Below are 19,564 nucleotides of genomic sequence, written 5' to 3'. Positions count from 1 at the left end.
CTGCAGCCTTGTGGCCCCCACTCTGAACTCCCCATGCACCTCGCGTGCACCGGAGCACCCCACTTCCTATTCATTCCCAACATTCCCTCTAATTTTTTTCCATCCAAGTGTAGAATAAATTTTGTTATGGGCACCAAGGCACGTGCAGATGTGCCTCACCAATAGAAACACCTGACGACAGCTGTGGGTACTGTGAGTGCTCTGCTAATCAGCTGGGCAGTATCAGAATCTCTCACGGATGCCACCTCAGAGCTCAGTTTACAGGGAATGCTGCCCCTTCCCCTCCCTCCCAGCACATTCAGAGCTGTGAATCTCCTGATTCATGCTCCATTCCTGCGCCTCTCCCTCCCTCCCTCCCAGAGCTGGAACACCATGAATCTGCTGTCAGGGATTTCACAGATTAATGAAATTTGAGCATAGATGGGACCTTCATGACCATCTACCTTCATCTGTTGAATAACACAGGCAAAAAACTTTCACTTGATCTCCTGCGACAAGCCCATTATTTACTGTGGCCCAGTGTGAATGAATTCAGCATGCCCTGTCCTTGGAGAGGAGCAGGTTCTCAGTTGGAGTGGTAGAGTCCATTTCTTTGCTGAGGAGCTGGGCAAAGACCAGTGCCTGTGATAGTAACAGTCCTCTGTTTAAAACAACAGACATTGGAGAACTCACATGCTCCCCCTCTCCACACCAAGATCCTAATGGAAAGGAAATATTTGCAGTTCATTAGCCATAATGTGCCTGGATAACTCATTGACTCAAATGGATGAAATATTAAATATTAAAAATGCATCGCACATTGGAATTAAAAAAATAAGAAGCCCCACATTTAATGAGCCTCCCGGCATTTATAATATTCTGATTAGGAAATTACACAGCCGATAAGCTGGATGTGTACTAAATGCGAGAACAAATAACCACAAATTAAATGTTAAGAATTCAAAGCCAGAGCCAATTGCTGCAAAGCATAAACAGGGCAGTGTTTCAATTGGGATGCAGCCAAATGAAATGGAAAAAGAGAGTAACAAAATAAAATCATAGAGGAAAGGGTTATTAGAAAGTAAGCAAACAAATATATGTATGCATGTTTGTTTGCTCTGGGGAACCGTTAGGGCAATTAATGTGTTTATATGAGGTAGAATTACATTTATGTGATCCTTTGGGGAGAGGGGCAGGTTTCATAGCTGTTGAAGAGAATGCAAGAAATGGGGTGTGTCTGTCTATAAAATGGAGCAAATTCAGTCCATAATGCTAATGAAGGCAAAGTAACTAATTTAGGACCTGAAGAAGGGGATCTTAGCCATGAAAGCTAATAACTAAAATGGCTAGTGGTTTAAGTGCTACAGGACTGCTTGTTTTCTGTGAAGTTACAGACTCGCAAGGCTGTCTTCTGAGACTATGCATGCTACACTCAGACTTGTTAATGAATGAGCAGCATAAACACAGCCAGATAACCTGGAGCAGTCAGCTGGCATGGAGGATGGTGGTGTAATTAAGTTTATGGGGGCCTGACTCTCAGTTCTTCTGTTTGTGCGTTTGGGGCAAGGATGGAGGGGGCTGAAGGTACAAAGCTGCTTTAAGACAGCGCTCTGTTCCCTGTGGAGGGGCGGGGGTCGGAGGGCTGCCCATCACCCAGTGTAAGCCTGAGGCTGTGGGAAACAGAGAACAGGCATTTTGAAATGTCCTGTGCTGAGGGCGGAGGGCCAATGTAGAGCAATTCTACAGTGGGTCTGGTGGCTTCCTGCATGGTGGGAAGATATTCTTAGAGGGCCATTCCCACACAGAATAATGGTGAAGCCAGCCCTGGTGGCTGCCAAAGGATCTAAATGCACCATAAAAAGTGAGCCAGCATGATAATAATGTAATTGCCTCAAACCCAGGTACCTGTTAATAGTGTGGAGAAGAGCCTGAAACAGGAGGGGGCAGATTTCACTAGGTAGGAGGAAGGCTGTGAGATACAGCTGCCTTCCCTAACCAAGGAGAGAGGGATCTCCTTGCTGCATTTAGGGGCTTGCTCCATGTTAACTGCTGGATGTTCAAGAGAAGTTATTCACAACTGGGCTTCATGCTCATGTTTTATTCTCCTAGGAACTTCTGTAGTAGATCACACCCAGGGTCCATGTAGTCCTTTACCTGGCAATGACTCAGGCAAGGTTCTTCAAAGGAAGGCATAACCACCCCTCAACCGTGCACTTCCCAGAACTGACCTAGTCGTGCAACATTTTGACACAGCCACATCTTTCTGTAGCCAAGGAACTGTTATTTTTTCTGCACTGACCCTTTCAATTTTTAAGTCATTTTTTTTCTTGTCCATAGAGTCAGCTGCCATTTTGTGAGGCAAAGCATGAGACAGAATAGATATATATGCTGTGCTGTCTCATGGGGACTTTACTTTTGTTCTTTCTTGGTGTATTGCTCCCCTGAATTGAAAACGAAGGATGAAAAGAAATGGGTTGCATAGAAGACCATAACACAGCATGTGGCAGAGCTGTAACCGGACTCTCTGTATGTTCTAAGCTAGGGGTCGGCAACCTTCTCGATGTGGAGCTGGTGATGCTGGTGACAGTCTTTAAGGTCACTAATAGTCCTACTTACAACAGCTTCATTAATAAATAAATTAAGGTGAAGAGCTTTACTGTTTAGGTGGTGGACAGTAGCATTAGCTGGTCTTTTGTTAATCCACAGCCAGCCTGACTTTGAGCAAGCTCCCAGCTGCATGGGAAATGAGGGTCAGGGCTGAGCTCCGGCCTCACGTGCCAATGAAAATCAACTTGCATGCCACTCTTGGCGCCCATGCCAGGGGCTGAAGATACGGAAAGAGAGTGAACCAGGCAGTATTGTTGGCATACACAACAGATTATGGAAAAGAATGGCTTATAATAATTATTATACATAAAGGTTATGTCTATACTAGTGATTTGTTTTCGAAAAAAGCCAGGGCTCTTTTGAAAAATCCCACAGAGAGTCTACACACAAAATGCATTCTTTAAATTCGAATAATGCAGAACTTCTTCTGGCACTCCTCTTCCTCTCCCAGATGAGGAAGAGCACCTGGTTCCAGAAGATCCTTTTGGAAAAATAAAAAAACACTTGTAAATGCCTCAGGAGCCCTTTTTTTTCAGAAGAGCAGTCCTCATGGTACTGGATTTTTCAGTCCCTGACCCGCTCTTTTGAAAGAGCAGGGGCTGTGTGGACATGGTCTATTGAAAGAGAGGATCACTTTTTTTGATCTGTTTTTTTGTGTGTGGACGTGCTCTTTTGAAAGCAGTTTTTTTTTTTTCTGAAGGAGATCTTCCAGAAAACCTTCTTTCCAAGAATCGCTGCAGTGTAGACAAGTATCAGAGAGGGAGCCGTGTTAGTCTGTATCTTCAAGAACAACAAGAAGTCCTGTGGCACAATATAGACTTACAGATATTTTGGTGCATAAGCTTTTGTGGGCAAAGACCCACTTTGTCAGATGCATGAAGCCTTATGTATCTGATGAAGCGGGTCTTTGTCCACAAAAACTTATGCTCCAGAATATCTGTTAGTCTATAATGTGCCACAGGACTTCTTGTTGTTTTTGTAGTGTAGACATAGTCCTAGTGACCTCACCTCCTCATTTTTATGTTTTCTTTTGGGAAATGTCTGTTTTTTCATTTATTCAGTCGAAACAGTTTATTTTTAAATGTTTGTTTGAGATGTATTGCTTTAGTGAATAGAATTTGCTCCTGTCTACCGGTATATAGTATTCATGCACAGACATATAACTGGAGCACTTGACCTTTTAAGAGAGTAAGTGACTCTCACATTCGCTCTCTCTCTCTTTCTCATTCCAGCTCTGTGCAACATTGTGCTGCTGAGAGCAGGGTGTGTCCTGGGAAAGTCTTGTGCATAAAAAAACCCTCCGTTTAGATTAATCTAACCTGCCTGGATTGCTATTTCTCTGAGCAACCTCTGCAAACACAGAACAACCAAGAATTTTCATAGAAGGAGTGTTCACTGGAATGAACCACATTTGGAGTGAGCAGTTGAATGAGAGCTGATTCTAACACAGTTGTCCTTTTTGCTCAGAATGAATAGGAAGACCACTTGTTCAGTGTTTCATGATGAACTCATTCAGAACTCTTAAGTTACTGGAAAAAAAATCTGCTCTGAAATATACCTATGTACACTATTCCTGTTGAGTCAAAAGCTGGCTGTAGTAACATCAACCCACAGAGTTTAAGAGAGTATTTTTATCTTTTGTGTATTTTTCTACTTTAAAAATGTCCCAGATATTTCCTTATTTATAATGTTGAAATATGAGCCCCTTAAATATATGGCATTTCACTACTATCTAGTACAGGACCCTTTTAGAATGTTGCTTTTATCTCATGGCATCATCTGTTGGCTCCTAGTTAGTGGTATTTCTTCTTCCTGATTGAACAAAGAGTCTGTCATCAAGAAGCCTTTAATACAGGCGGTTGTACATTTTTCATCCTAGTGATTTTTGTTGGGAAAATTGATTTTTTTTTATCACATGGAAACTTCCACAGAGAATAGCAATTTTTGCTGATAATGTTTGAGGTTCATATGAAAACCAAAAGTTCTGTTTTTTGGGCCTTGAGCAAAGACTCAATTTTCTTGTGAGAATATTTCCATCTCTGGGGGCTTTGCTTGGGGTTAAAATAAAACAGGTCCGAGCCAGCTGTGCTGTTTTATATACATATGAGGACCAGAGTCTGACTGCTTCAGCTTTGCAAGGCACCTTCATGAGCTACTCAATAGAACTTGCTTTAGTAGAAGGTTAATGCCACAGCACTTCAAACAGCATTATTATTAGAGGACCTGTTGGCACTATATGGCTACGTCTACACGTGAAGCCAACATCGAAATAGATTATTTCGATGTAGCAACGGATATTTCGATGAATAACGTCTACACGTCCTCCAGGGCTGGCAACGTCGATGTTCAACTTCGACGTTGCGCGGCACCACATCGAAATAGGCGCAGCAAGGGAACGTCTACACGCCAAAGTAGCACACATCGAAATAAGGGTGCCAGGCACAGCTGAAGACAGGGTCACAGGGCGGACTCAACAGCAAGCCGCTCCCTTAAAGGGCCCCTCCCAGACACAGTTGCACTAAACAACACAAGAAACACAGAGCCGACAACTGGTTGCAGACCCTGTGCCTGCAGCATAGATCCCCAGCTGCCGCAGCAGCAGCCAGAAGCCCTGGGCTAAGGGCTGCTGCCCACGGTGACCATAGAGCCCCGCAGGGGCTGGAGAGAGAGCATCTCTCAACCCCCCAGCTGATGGCCGCCATGGAGGACCCGGCAATTTCGACGTTGCGGGACGTGGATCGTCTACACGGTCCCTACTTCGACGTTGAACGTCGAAGTAGGGCGCTATTCCGATCCCCTCATGAGGTTAGCGACTTCGACGTCTCGCCGCCTAACATCGAAGTTAACTTCGAAATAGCGCCCGACGCTTGTAGCCGCGACGGGCGCAATTTCGAAGTTAGTGCCACTACTTCAAAGTAGCGTGCACCTGTAGACACAGCTTATAAATAATAAAAACCATTCGCCATTGTCTGCATTGCCACAGCATCCATGAGTGCAGCAGTGCTGAGCAGAATGGCTTGTAAGAATGTCACCTGTTAAGAGCACCTCCAGGCCTATGGCAACGGAGAGTGTTTTCATACCTAGAGTTTAGCCCGAATCTAAGGCCTTCGTTTTATTGGGCCTATGAATGAAAGTTCTGAGTGTGGGAGAGTAACAGGCTGACATTTGAGAGCTATGAGGGAAGACTGAAAGAACTGGGCTTGTTTGGTTTAGAAAAGAGAAGGCTGAGAGGGGACATGATAGTGGTTTACAAGTACCTCAAAGAGGGTTACAAGGAGGAGGGAGAAAACTTGTTCTTGGCCTCTGAGAATAGGACAAGAAGCAAAGGGCTTAAACTGCGGCAAGGGAGGTTTAGGTTGGACATTAGGAAAAAGTTCCTAACTGTCAGGGTGGTCAAACACTGGAATAAATTGCCTAGGGAGGTTGTGGAATCTTCATCAGTGGAGATATTTAAGAGCATGTTAGATAGACATCTCCCAGGGATGATCTAGACCATGGTTTCCCAAACTGGGGGCTGGTGGTGCCTGGCTTTGAGGGAGGGGAGGGGCTCAGGTGGGTGTCTCGTGGATCACGGGACTCGGGCTGGTAGGCGGCTGGCCTTTGAGGCATGGGTTCCCCGTGTCTGGCGGGCTGGGTCTTGGGCAGCTTGGGCAGGCGGCTCTGACAGTGCAGGGCTCGGGTAGGTGGGCAGCTCTGGCAGTTGGCATGGGGCTCAGGAAGCTGGCCAGCTGGGGCTGCACCAGAAACCTCCCAGGGACCAAGAAAAACTATTTGTGCTTATTCTTAATTTTAAATAACATTTTAATATCAAGTTTTATATCAACTTTATTTTAAAGTACCAGTTGAATTTTTTGTTAGAAGGGAGGTTGGATGATGGTAAAGAAGAGGTGGGGGAACATGAGGGTTTCTCAAAAATCAAAGGCAGGGAATGATGCCAGAAATTTGGGAACCACTAGTCTAGACTGTGCTTTGTCCTGCTGTGAGGGCAAGGGACTGGACTTGATGACCTCTTGAGATTGCTTCCAGTTCAAATAGTCTGATTCTATGCCTGGAGGAGATTGAAGATATGTAGAATCATAGAACACTAGGACTGGAAGGGACCTCGAGAGGCCATGGTGTCCAGCCCCCTGCCCCAATGGCAGGACCAAGTACTATCTAAACCATCCCTGATAGACACCTATCTAACCCATTGTTAAATATCTCCAGCGATGGAGATTCCACAACCTCCCTTGGCAATTTATTCCACTGTTTGACCGCCCTGACAGTTAGGAACTTTTTCCTAATGTCCAACCTAAACCTCCCTTACTGCATTTTAAGCCCGTTGCCTCTTGTTCTATCCTCAGAGGCCAAGAAGAACAAGTTTTCTCCTTCCTCCTTATGACTCCCTTTTAGATACCTGAAAACCGCTATCATGTCTCCCCTCAATCTTCTCTTTTCCAAACTAAACAAGCCCAATTCTTTCAGCCTTTTTTCATAGGTCACATTCTCTAGACCTTTAATCATTCTTGTTGCTCTTCTCTGGACCCTCTCTAGTTTCTCCACATCTTTTTTGAACTGCGGTGCCCAGAACTGGACACAATACCCCAGCTGAGGCTTAACCAGCACAGAGTAGAGCAGAAGAATGACTTCTCGTGTCTTGTTCACAACACACCTGCTAATGCCTCCCAGAATCACGTTTGCTTTTTTTGCAACAGCATCACACTGTTGACTCATATTTAGCTTGTGGTCCACTATAATCCCTAGATCCCTTTCTGCTGTAGTCGTTCCTAGGCAGTCTCTCCCCATTCTGTATGTGTGAAACTGATTGTTCCTTCCTAAGTGGAGCACTTTGCATTTGTCCTTATTCAACTTCATCCTGTTTACCTCAGCCCATTTCTCCAGTTTATCCAGATAAATTTATCCAATTATCGAATAAGTACCATGCCCTACTTCTTTTCATTTGTAATAGGCACTGAAGAATGGGGCACTGGCATGGGCTGGGATGTTCTGAACAGACACACTACAGTGAAAACAGAGAGACAGAATTTACAGCAATAGGGAGCAGCAGTAGCCGGCTGCTCCCCTTCCCCACATGCCTTTCATACCCTTCCTTGCTACTTCCAGCACTTTTGGAGTGGCACAAATAGCCTGATTCCTGCTCCGTCCCTGCTCGCAGAGCTGTAATGCCACAAATCAGCTGTTCGCTGCATTCCAGCTCAGGGAGGCAGAGGGAGGAGTAGGGACAGAGTGTGTATCAGGAAATTTGCACCACTCTGAAAGTGCTGGGCAGGACAGGGATGAGCAGGTCCGTGTGGAGCTCCAGGGCATGAGGGTGAGTGGTGAGCAGATGGGAGAGAGGCACAGGTGGAGGCCCTGTGGGTCGTGGGTTGTGGTAACCCACTGATGTGCAGTAGGACTGCATATGCCACCCACCCTCTACTCCTGCTTGCCCAACCCTGGCTTAAAGTATCATGGTGTTTTCCTTATTCTAAAGAAATGAAAGGTAAAGGTCCTTGTTCAGTGCTGGAAGACAGTGACTCTTCACTATGGTCACCTGACAAAGCTCAGGAGCTGGATTGACTGGTATGATCTGTTGATAGTTTGTAAATGAATAGGGTAAAATCAAGTCAAATAAACTTCCTTCTGGAGCGTGTTTTAAGGTCCCTAGCTGTCCTCTGTGCAGAAATTGCACCTTGCATTTCCTTGACAAGTTTCAGAAAGTTACTACGAAACACAGTAAAAATATTGTACGTAGTGGGGGGAAAAATCAACTGCAGCTGTGGCAGTTTAACAAATTGTGTGGGAAAAGCAGTACAATGTGAAATATAGCATAATGTACAATAAATCACAATGAAAGCAAATATTGCCTGCATATACACAGCCGTCACACATCCTGTTCTCTCCTTGGGAGGGAGGTGCTGAAAGGTTTTTCACAGGAACAATTTTGGGAATGCAATATATCACACAGTACACGCAATCTGTTATTAACAGAAATACTTGTTTTGACTGTGTTTCCCTCCTTAAGTGGCATTTTATCTTCTTGCCCCCCTTAGAGAATTAAAATACAGTTCTACCACCCCATATAACTATCCACTCATCTAACTGCTATCTATCACAAACACCATCAGGTATTTTTCCTCTCAAATGGCAAGAAATAGCAAAGAAAATGCAAGTAGCAAAAAAGTTTTATACATCACATTATTAACAGCAGTAAAGCTCAGGAAATATTTCTCTAAAAATAGTCTATTTCAGGCAAGAGTGACTGGGTTTGATGAAAGAAACACTGAGTGAAGTTATATGGCCTGAGTTATACATTGGGTCAGATCAGTTAGTCGTAATGTAGCTTTCTGGTCTTAAAACCCATAAATCAGGTCCTGATCCCTTTTGGCAATCTTTATGTGTGATCACAGAACACAATGCAAGTGCTGTTATGACTGATAATAAACTTCAAAGCAGACTGGCACTGAAAGAGCTATCTATGATGTATTTTATCGATGTTCAATAATAACATACATCTCTAGTGGTTTCAGCTGTTGCAATTGTATTGTGAGTCTTGCATTTCTGGACACAGACTTAGCTTTCGCTAGGGGAAGAAAGAAAAAAAAAGAAAAGTAAGTTTCTACCCACCTTCACGGTTTGGAGAAAAGCGAGCACAAGTCTACCCTGAAAGCCCATGAAACGTTGGACAACAAGAACTAAAAAGCTAAGTTTGTATAATTTGGAAAGCAGAGGACTGAGAGAGGAGATGATACCAGTTTTCAAGTACAGGTTGTACCACTAAAAAATTGAGGATCCTCTGGTACGGCAACATCCATGGGCCTGTCAGACCACAAATATTCCTGGACCAGAGAACGCTGGGCTGGAGCCTATAGAGGTAGGGCTGGGGCCGGAGTCCTGGGTGGGGACAGCATGGGCCATGGTCAGGTCAGAGCACTTAGTGGTCTATGACCAAGGCTGAAGCTTTCCACAGTGGCAGTGGGGACCATGGCTGGGCTGAGTCCTCTGTGGTGGCAGAGGGGGCCACAGCCAGGCTGGAGCCCTCAGCAGGGACCATGGCTGGGTTCGGAGCCTACTGCAGCAGTGGGGGCTATTGCACTCGGTGGTGGCAGTGGATCTGCAGCTGGGGCCAGATCCTGTGGCCAGTGGCAGCAAAGCTGGATCCAGACCTGCTGGCAGCAGGGTTGGCATCCGGGGTTGCAGCAGGCAGAATCAAGGCTTAAGCTAGGGAGCGGGAATTGAGGTGGAGAAGGGCTGGTGGCCAGTGGCAGGGGACCTACCCTGGTCCGGCAAATCCGCTCATTTGGGACCACTGCCAGACGTTGGGGTCCAAGTTGGACCTAAGAGGGTGTTAGAGGGAGGAGGGAGAAAAAATGTTCCCCTTGACCTCTGATTATAGGACAAGAAGCAATGGGCTTAATTGCAGCAAGGGATGTTTAGGCTGGACATTAGGAAAATCTTCCTTAGTGTCTGGGGGGGTAAGCACTGGAGTAAATTGCCTAAGGAGGTTGTGGAATCTCTGCCACTGGAGATTTTGAACAGCAGGTTAGTTAAAAATCTGACAGGGATGATCTAAATGGTACCTGATCCTGCCACGAGGGTAGGGAACTGGACTTGATGACCTCTCACGAGCCCTTCCAGTTCTAGTATTCTATGATACCATTAAAAATTCTCATGACTTTTAGCTCACTTGCGTGATTTTGAAGTGGGGGCCAACATATTTTTAGTACATTTGTTTTTGGCAATACTGCAATTACGGTAACATAGCCATACACAGAGATAGAGGCAGACAGACAGACGAAGTTGAGACAGACAGGATGAATAGGTTGCCTAAGGCCATGTGTTAGAAGGGGACCCTGGTGCAATATCTAAGCAATTCAGCTCTTCGCAGGCAGCAATACTAAAGAACACAGCCTGTTTACACCCTATTTGAAAAATAAAACAACTCCCACCAATATGTCCGTAAAGGAAAATATTGATAGATCTCAAATCTGTAATGCACCCGCTGGGCATTCAGTGGAAGCTGGCTTCCTGTAAGCTGTTCCTCAGTTGCTTGTTCTGCTGAGAGCCATAATTTGTGTTCCTCTCATGACTCTGCTATTTATTGAGTCCTCAGCACCATTTGTGCAGAATTTCACAGAGTTGCAATGAGTCAGCCATGATCTGCAGAGAAATCCTACTCTGGGAAACTTGACGATTCCCTAGGAGAATTATATTTCCACATTAAAAAAAAATGCAGTGCATATATGGGCCCATACAAAGAAATTTAGGGGTGTATGTTTGCTTTTTTAAAAAATTTGGACGACATTTTTTTTTCAAAATATAAAGGCGCTCAAAACAGTTGCACAGTGAGTGTGCATAAGAGAGGTTAATGAAAAATTTGAGTGGAAACAGTGATCAGAAAAATGGTTTTGTTATAACACACTAAAAATTATATCGTAACAGAAGTTTTACAGAACTTACCTTCTGAGATCTTGCTGTAATATTATACTTGAAAAACAGTATTCCCTCATCCCCCTCCCTTTCCTGTTTCTAGTGGCCAAGGGCATGCTGGGAAATGTAGTCCCTTCCCTACCCCAGTTCTCCTGGCAGGGAGCTGGCCAAAGAACTACAGCTCCCAGGTTGCCTAAGGCTCCCCTGTCATGCCCTGCAGGCTTCCCCTGCATAGCGCGGCACAGAGGAAGGGAGAGAAATCAGATATTGGCAGGCGGGGAGGGTTTATTTGCATTCTCTGCCACCCTCATGTACAAAGCTGATTGAGGGCCAGAATTTCAAGTGCTTAGCACCCACAACTAATGTGTGTGACAGAGGACTGTCTACTCAACTTCTGGAGGAGGAGCAGGAAGAACAACCACTCCCTACAGAAAGGGGAAGAAGCCACAGAGACACAGAGGTCAAGGAAATGCCAATGGACAGATAAAGCAAAAATGGGAACAGAGTTGAGATCCAAGGTTTAAAACATAGCTACTAATTATTCAGCTGACCATATGCCCTAACCAAAGAATGACTTGTAGTCGGGCCTCCTGGGCTATACAGTTTGTTTGGCCACGCATCTGTTTTGTGACATAAATAAAATTACTTCATGTCTATGAGCCTACCTTCCCCATCTGTATAACAGTGACAAAATAGAAAGTGATTGTGAAGTCCCCTCGGGATTGTTCGTCAGAGTGCAGAGTGTGCCACTGTTGTCCACCTGCTTTCTCTCTGGGGCTCCCCACCATCCTGTCTTTCTGAACCAGATTCTCTGCTCTCCCTGAGGTAAGGCACAGTGTTGCGGTTACTGCCCACCTGCAGAGCATTGCAGACGTTGAACCACTGCAGTCCTTGGAGAATGAGGTTCTAGGACACAGCATCCAGCACACCCAGCCCTGAAAGGGATCAAAACCCTAAATAAAGTAAACTTCCTAGGTGCAAAAGTTTGGAAAGTAAAATCTCTTCAAATAAGCTCACGTCATCAGCAAAAGATAAATATACAAAGTTGTTGCTTTTTCCAGATATCAGTCATTTACATTGGGCTGGATAATAAACAGAAGTCTATTTTATGAAGTATGAAAAGTAGGATTAAAGTGGTTGCAAGTAAAAACAGACAGATCAGTGTTAGTTACCAAATTGAAATTAATAAAAAAAATCACATAGCTAGTTCTAATTCACTAAGAAACTTGTTGCATTCCAATGCTAATGCTAAACAGCTGTTCTTATTTCAGGTACAAACTTCAAATCAGAGACAAACTCTTCTACTCCAGTTTAGATCCTGAGGCTTTCAGAGATCTTCAAGTATCCACTTAGGGTGGAACAGGCAGTTCCAAAGTCCAGTTGAAGACAAAAAGGGTTTGTTTCCCATTGCTTAGATAGACTTTACCCCAAGGTGGAAATCCTTTGTTTTATGTCCCCCTCTCCATGGAAATACACCAAATTCAAGACGGATTCCGTTGCCAGGTGATATGGTGGGATAGCACCAACTACCGTGTGGGTATATAGAACAAACAAGTCATTGAGCTGATCACCAAGGGATAAGGCTTCCAGGTCCATAGTAATGGCCATCATTGGCACATTTAAAACCATAAATGGATTCACACTTCATATTTCTAACCTCACATACAATAATGATATGGGCACAAAAATTAGGGTGTACAGATCTACTGGATTGTAACATTAAAAGTGGCAGGTTACACGAGGTATATTGTCTAAAGCATCTTCAATATATGTGTAGTACCCAGAGGCACTGAGACCTCATGTGGGGGGAGTGAAGTCTCCACTCTACAGCTGAGAGCCAGCTAACCTTTAGCTCATGTGGTAGAAAGGAGGGCTTTAGATCCTATGCTCGCAGGCCAGCAACCCAGGTCTGTCAGTGTTACACATGCACTTTTGTATTCATAAGCCAAGTTCCATAAAACATGGGGCGGGAGCGGTTACACTCGTCCCTCAATGTTTTTTGCAAGTTTAATTCAATTATCTTAATCTGGGACTGAGCCATGCCCAGTGGAAGTTGCATAGTGCTTTACAGCCTTGCTGGGTCCTGCTAATTCATAGAAACATCACTAGACAAATCTTACCATTTGCGAAAAAAATCACTACAGCTGTGCCTACCCTGCAAAAATAACTTCAAAGTTGCTCACTTCGAAGTACAACTATGAAGTAAGCAACTTTGGAGTTGAGCATCTACAAACACCCTAGTTTGAAGCTAAACTTTGAAGTAGGGCACTACTCCATTCCTGGGAATGGAGTAAGGGCTTTGAAGTTGGGCTCCCTAAGTTAACATCAAAGTCAGGGAAAATGTGTGTAGACTCTCTCCTGGCTACTTTGATGTAGTGCCTAAGGTCAAAGTTAACTTTGACGTTAGTTCCTAGTATAGATTCACCTTACATGAGTAACTTGCCAATTCCCTTTAATGCCTCAGCCCAATTCTGGGACTTGTCTGTGGGTATGTCCACACTGCAGCCTTATTTCAAAATAAGCTATTCCAGCGTAGCTGTTCCGGAATATTTTATTTCGAAATAACTCTGCCACACACAAAAGTGGAGTTGAAAAGAACATTTAGCTGTTTCAGAATACATTGTCTACACATATAAAGCCTATTTTGAAATAGAGCCATTGGGTACATTACGTCTTATTTTGACATAAGATCTAATCCCTAAAAATCCTCAAGAACTCCTGTGGCACTTTATAGACTAACAGATAATTTGGAGCATAAGCTTTCGTGGGCTGATGAAGCAGGTCTTTCCCCATGAAAGCATATGCTCCACATTATCTGTTAGTCTATAAGGTGTCACAGGACTTCTTGTTTTTGAAGACTCAAACTAACTTGGCTACCGCTCTAATCCCTGATTTTACCACACCTATTTCAAAACAGCTCCTTCAAAATAGGTGCTAGTCCTCGTAGAATGAGGTTTACCAATTTTGCCATAAGCCAATCCCTAGTTTGAAATAGCGGTTGTTGTGCATGTGCTAGGATGATTATTTTGAAATAAAGTCTATTATTTCAAACTAACTTTGCCTTGTAGACCAACTCTATGTGTTCACACTTTGTTCAGCCAAACAAAGTAAGCACTCTTGAGATTATACTGCTGGCTGTACAGAAGTCCTGACCATGGGCACAGCACATGTGCTTCCTTCAATGACTTGTAGAAGCAACCTCCTGACAAGAAAACAGGTCACCAGCGTTCTCAAGGGAAAGTCAATGAAACAAGGAATCTTCAGAGCCATTCCCGGAGATGACTGAAGACTTCAACACTCCTCCCAGAACCTGTTGTCATTGCAGGCCTGGGACAGTTGATTTTAGAGCTGCTTTATGGTAGGCCAGTATTGAAATTTCCTCCTTATAGCCTGCATGTTCCACTGAGCCTGGTTCTAAGTGAAGCAGAAAGAAATAGTTCAGGGACATAATACAAACCGCAGTTTCTCCCTTCCGTGTTGTTCGCAATTGAAAATTCACCCCTTTTAACTCTTATGCAAAATTCATAACAGTGAAACCATTTCAGAAGCTAAACTTTTTTCCTTCCTGAGAAACAGAACGGCAGCTGTGAAAGGAATTCCCTGGAGGACGGGGGTGGGGGGGAAGAGATGGACTTAGAGCACCGAGGGTGTGGGGAGGGAACAAAGATGAAATGCACATGCCCCTTTGAAATCCAGGAGTGCTCCTTCATCAACCAGATGGGAGACTTATGGGATTGCTGCTTCTGAGTAACTCACATTTGGAATGCAGCTAATCTATACTAAAGCTTCCCACAGTTACTGTTATCACCCATCTGTTGGGTTGCTCCACCCATCTGTTACTATTTATCTCATAGGCCACGATTAAGCAAATCATTTAAGCACATCCTCAGCTCCATTCTTTATTTGACCAAATCAGTAGGATGAGGCAGGTCTTTTCCAGATTCCCACTCTTTTGTTTGATTTCTCTAATTTCTGAGGTTATTTCGGGTCACTCTGTATATTAAGGCCCTGTTTATAAATGGAGTATAAAGATTCCTCACAGTTTTTTATAAGCGGATCTGGTTGTTGATTTTTCGTCAAGCTCCCTGGTGCACCATAGCCAGGGACTCCCATTATACATTCTCTCCCGCCTCCAAGATAGGAGATCAGGGTGCATCATGGGAGCTGTAGTCTGACCAGGGAACCTGGCCTATAGAGAAGAGTGGGAGCATGAGACAGCTGAAATGCAACTCTAGCTAGCTCTTCAAAACAAAAAGCAGTCCAGTAGCACTTTAAATACTAACAAAATAATTTCTACATGATGAGCTTTTGTGGGACAGACCCACTTCTTCAGATCCTGTCTGGATCTGGGCGAGTTTTTTCATGTCGTTGATGGATCTGCGTTCCAAACAGCTGAATGTAGTGCCTTGCATGTTGAATAGTAACAGAGAGATAGCCATGCTAATCTATATATTATCAAAACAAAAAAGCAGTCCAGTAGTACTTTAAAGACTAACAAAATAATTTATTAGGTGATGACCTTTCATGGGACAGACCCACTTCTTCTCCAAGGATCCAATTATTTTAAGTACTACTGGACTGCTTTTTTGTTTTAATAATATATAGACAAGCATGGCTATCTTTCTGTTACCAGCTAGCTCTTGTTGTAGATATCTTACCAGCTTGGATACTGCACAGTATGTGTAGATGCTTAAAACACATCAGTGGAAGGTGTTACATATGAGAGTCGTCTCTGGCTATGACCAATCTATTGACATATCATCCTTTATAACAATTGATTCATCATTTATTAAATCTTTATAGATTATCCGGAAATAAAACCATACCATCAGCGTGACCAAAAAGAAAAATCCACCAGCACTTTCAGCTGGCAATAAAAATAAATCATGTTATCTTTCCTCTGCTCTGATAACACTGGCCCCCTTAGCTTTCTTGTGCAGCAGCAACATGGTGAAGGCAGTACTGAACAGTCAAAACCCATCACGTTCTTCCATAATTGAGCGTCATCAACTCAGAGTCACAGCAGGGGTCACTTTTGGAATTTCATTTAGACACCAGAAAACAGCAAAGCCCCTGTGCTTTAATTTGCTGGCTTATTTGAATAATACCCCATGGATGCATGTCTGAAATGAACCACGTGTTTGAACAGTAAGGACCCTATTAAGCATATTTCTGCCAAATGCCACGGATTTGAGAACTGCAATAGCTTTAAGACCTGGCTTAGCTTGAGTCAAAAGGTTTTGCAAAGATATATTTTCATAGAGGACTCTAGCCCTTACAGAAGCAAATAACATTTTCCCCACTCGTTCAACTTATTGGACACTCATTGGGCTTGTCTACACTACCACCTTCCTTCCAAGGAAGGATGGTAATTAGGGTGTTGGGAGTTTACTAACGAAGTGCCGTGGTGCATAGGCAGCGCTTCATTAAGCAAATTCCCCCCGCGGCAACTTCCAAGTTTTAAACTTCGAAGTACTGGCACGCCTCTAGTCCTTTACAAAATTTTGAGGAGTAAAGGGACTTCGAAGTTGCCCTGGCACTTTGAAGTACCGGCGGGGGAGCTGTGGCTAGATGTGTGCTGGTACTTCGAAGTTTAAAACTTCAAAGTTGCCATGGGGGGAATTCGCTTAATGAAGCGCTGCCTATACACCGCAGCACTTCATTGGTAAACTCCCAACACCCTAATTAGCATCCTTCCTTCGAAGGAAGGTGGTTGTGTAGACAATCCCTTTGTGTCTTGGCCCACAAAAGTTTATGTTCCACAATTTCTGTTAGCCTATAAGGTGCCACAGGACTTGTTGTTTTCGAAGATACGGACTAACATGGCAACCCCTCTGATAATTGTCACAGAGTTAGTGGCACTATGTCCTGTTTCAACTGTTTTTCAATTAGCCAAGGTTTTGTCTCTCACAGCTCCTCTCTCTCTCTCTCTCTCTCTCTCTCACACACACACAATACATAAATACAAAAATAAAGGACCCCAGTTGGATCCCTACATATTTTAGGTTTTCTCTCACTGGTTATGCAACTTTCTCAATTTCTCCCTTCCATCCAATGAAGTAAGTGCTTATCTAGCCCTCACCGCTATGGTATCTGAGCAGTTCCAGCATTCCACCCTCATGTGTGCCACCGCTGTTCGGAGAACACCAGGCCAGCATTTGGCACATCTTTTGGTGAGCTTGGAGATGGGAGAGGATGTGAGTGTTGGCTGAAGGGACACCAGGTGTGAGTGGTGGAAGAGGAGGTTGGGCGCCCAGTGGGAATGTGTGCGCTGAAGGAAGGGAGTGGAGGTGGAAGATGGAAGACGTGGTTCTGGAGGCGGGGGACCACGGAAGGCCCAGGCAGAGAGTTATGTAGGCCTGTGGTGCCTGTGTTCCACCAATATTCTGGAACATGGGCCCCTCTTCACCAGTGTTTGGACTTGTATTGCCAGAGCCATCCCAGCCATAGGATGGACCAGGGCCACCGCTCTAGGCCCCTCATTTTGGAGAGCCCCATTCTTCAGGAGGATGCTGGGTCCAGGTTGGCCTGGGTGCTTAGCATAGGGCATGACACTGGCAGCAACAAGTGACCTGTCCTCAGCCCACCCCCATCCACCTTGCTGGCTCCCAGGGTAGGGGCTTGAGGGAAGGGGGCAGTATAGGGTAGGTCCAGGGGCAGAAAAGGATAAGGAAGGGGAGAGGTAGGCTGGAGCTAGGTCCCTTGTTGCCATGAGTGTGAGGCTCCCCAGTACCTCACTGGGGTGCCCTGGCCCCCAGGTCTCCCTGAAGTGCAGGGCTCCTCCACAGCCGATGGACTCTGCTTGGACCTGGCACCCCTGGTGGAAGGGCAGAAGATGTGATTGAGTGGGAACAAAGGAGGGGAGTCTGGGGAAGGTCTGGGGCAGAAAATGGCAGCACGAGGGAAGGAAAATGTGGGGAATGATGAGGGGAACCCTCTCAGCTCATGGTGTCTTTTTCCAGCTGCACCGCAGCGCTCCACACAGGGTGTCTGGGAGAGACGATTCCTTCCTCTGCTTTTCCCGAGCATCACCCATGCTGGGTGGGCCTGCGGAATGAAGACTCCCCTTTCTGACTGTACGCCTCCAACACAATCTTCGGTGGGCTTCTCAGATGCCAGGTGAACATGGCGGTCTCCCTGGGAGAATGAGCAGGCAGAAGGCTTGCTGCGGCTGTGGGAGAAGCATAGTTTCCTGAGAATGACAAACCCATTGCAGTGCTCCATCCATGCCCTGTAGCTCTTGAGGGCCAATGTTCCCTCCAAGACAGGGGTGGCCAAGCTGCAGCTCTTGAGCTGCCTGCAGCTCTTTAATCAGTGAAATGTGGCTCTGGCTCAGAGCCGTGCGTCACAGCAGCTGGGGGGAAAAGTGTGTGGCAAAGGCAGCTCAGATGAGCCCCAAGCATTGGTTCGAGTGGGGAAAGGCTGGGGGTGCCTGGCTCTGGGGGAGGCCCTTGACGCATGTATTATAGATAGATAGAGAAAAATAAATATATAATATGCTTCTCATTACAAAGTATCCACAGCTATTGTGGCTCTTCGTCTCTAACTGATTGGCCGTCACTCCTCTAAGCTGAGCAGCTGGATGGCCATCCAGGAGAGACTGAAATGCCACCCAGGTGATAGCAGAGCACCCACCGCTGGCAGAGTGAATTTCTAATAGTGCTGCAGATCTTCACGTGCCTCAGTGCACAGAACAACATTTATTACAGGCATAGGTAATAAAAAATAGAGGGAACGCAGCCTACAGCCTATGCAGGAGTCACTACGCAGTGAAGAAATCCTGTTTGCTTCCACATCCATGGCCCTGGGATCATAAATATTTCCCACATTTAAAAAGCAAACAAAACCCAGAGCAATCTCCTGCCTTCCCAAGAGTCCCCACCATTGATAAAATGAAGCCACATATTAGTAAAAGATCGGTACAAAAGGAACATTGCAAGAACCGGAAAGCATCAGCATTAGAAATCCAGGAGACAGAGTGAAGGTGAACTTGGAAACCGACCCCCAAAGCATTGCAAGGGTGGAAGCTCAGAGGAAAAGCAAGTTAAGAACACAGGTTCATGCCCCCATGCCTCCTTTTCCCACAAAAAATGCGTTTGCATTCAAACATACAAGGCGTTTGCTGGTGGACAGCACGGTGTGTTTGATCCCAGCACTCTAGAGAGCATCCTTTTCCAATGCCTCCGTGTCTGACTGCATCTGTCAGGGCATGCAGCTTTCAACAAGACTGAGCACCAGTTTGGTGAGAGACCTGGGAGTAAGAGGAGGTAACTGGGATGTATAGTATGCCTGACTGGTTCAGAATGCCCTAGATGTCTAAAGAAAGCTGGAAAATGTGCTATGTTGCGAGCTAGATAGGGACACTTTTAATTGTGACTGAACAACAAAGGAAGAGCTTGTGGGCATTTTTGTATCACAAGGTAGCAAGCATGTGAAAAGCAATGCTAATACCTAGGGAACTCACTAAGCACATGATAGAAAATCTACTGGGTTTAAACCAGGTACTAGAGGGTTCTCTGAAGTGCAACACCATGTTTCGTTTCTTTGCTTCTTTTCTGCCTTGACTTTC

The sequence above is a fragment of the Carettochelys insculpta genome, chromosome 7 (genome assembly GCF_033958435.1).
Source record: "Carettochelys insculpta isolate YL-2023 chromosome 7, ASM3395843v1, whole genome shotgun sequence".
Taxonomy (NCBI): domain Eukaryota; kingdom Metazoa; phylum Chordata; order Testudines; family Carettochelyidae; genus Carettochelys; species Carettochelys insculpta.
The sequence above is the reverse complement of the archived record's forward strand: the minus strand, read 5'-3'. Positions refer to the sequence as shown.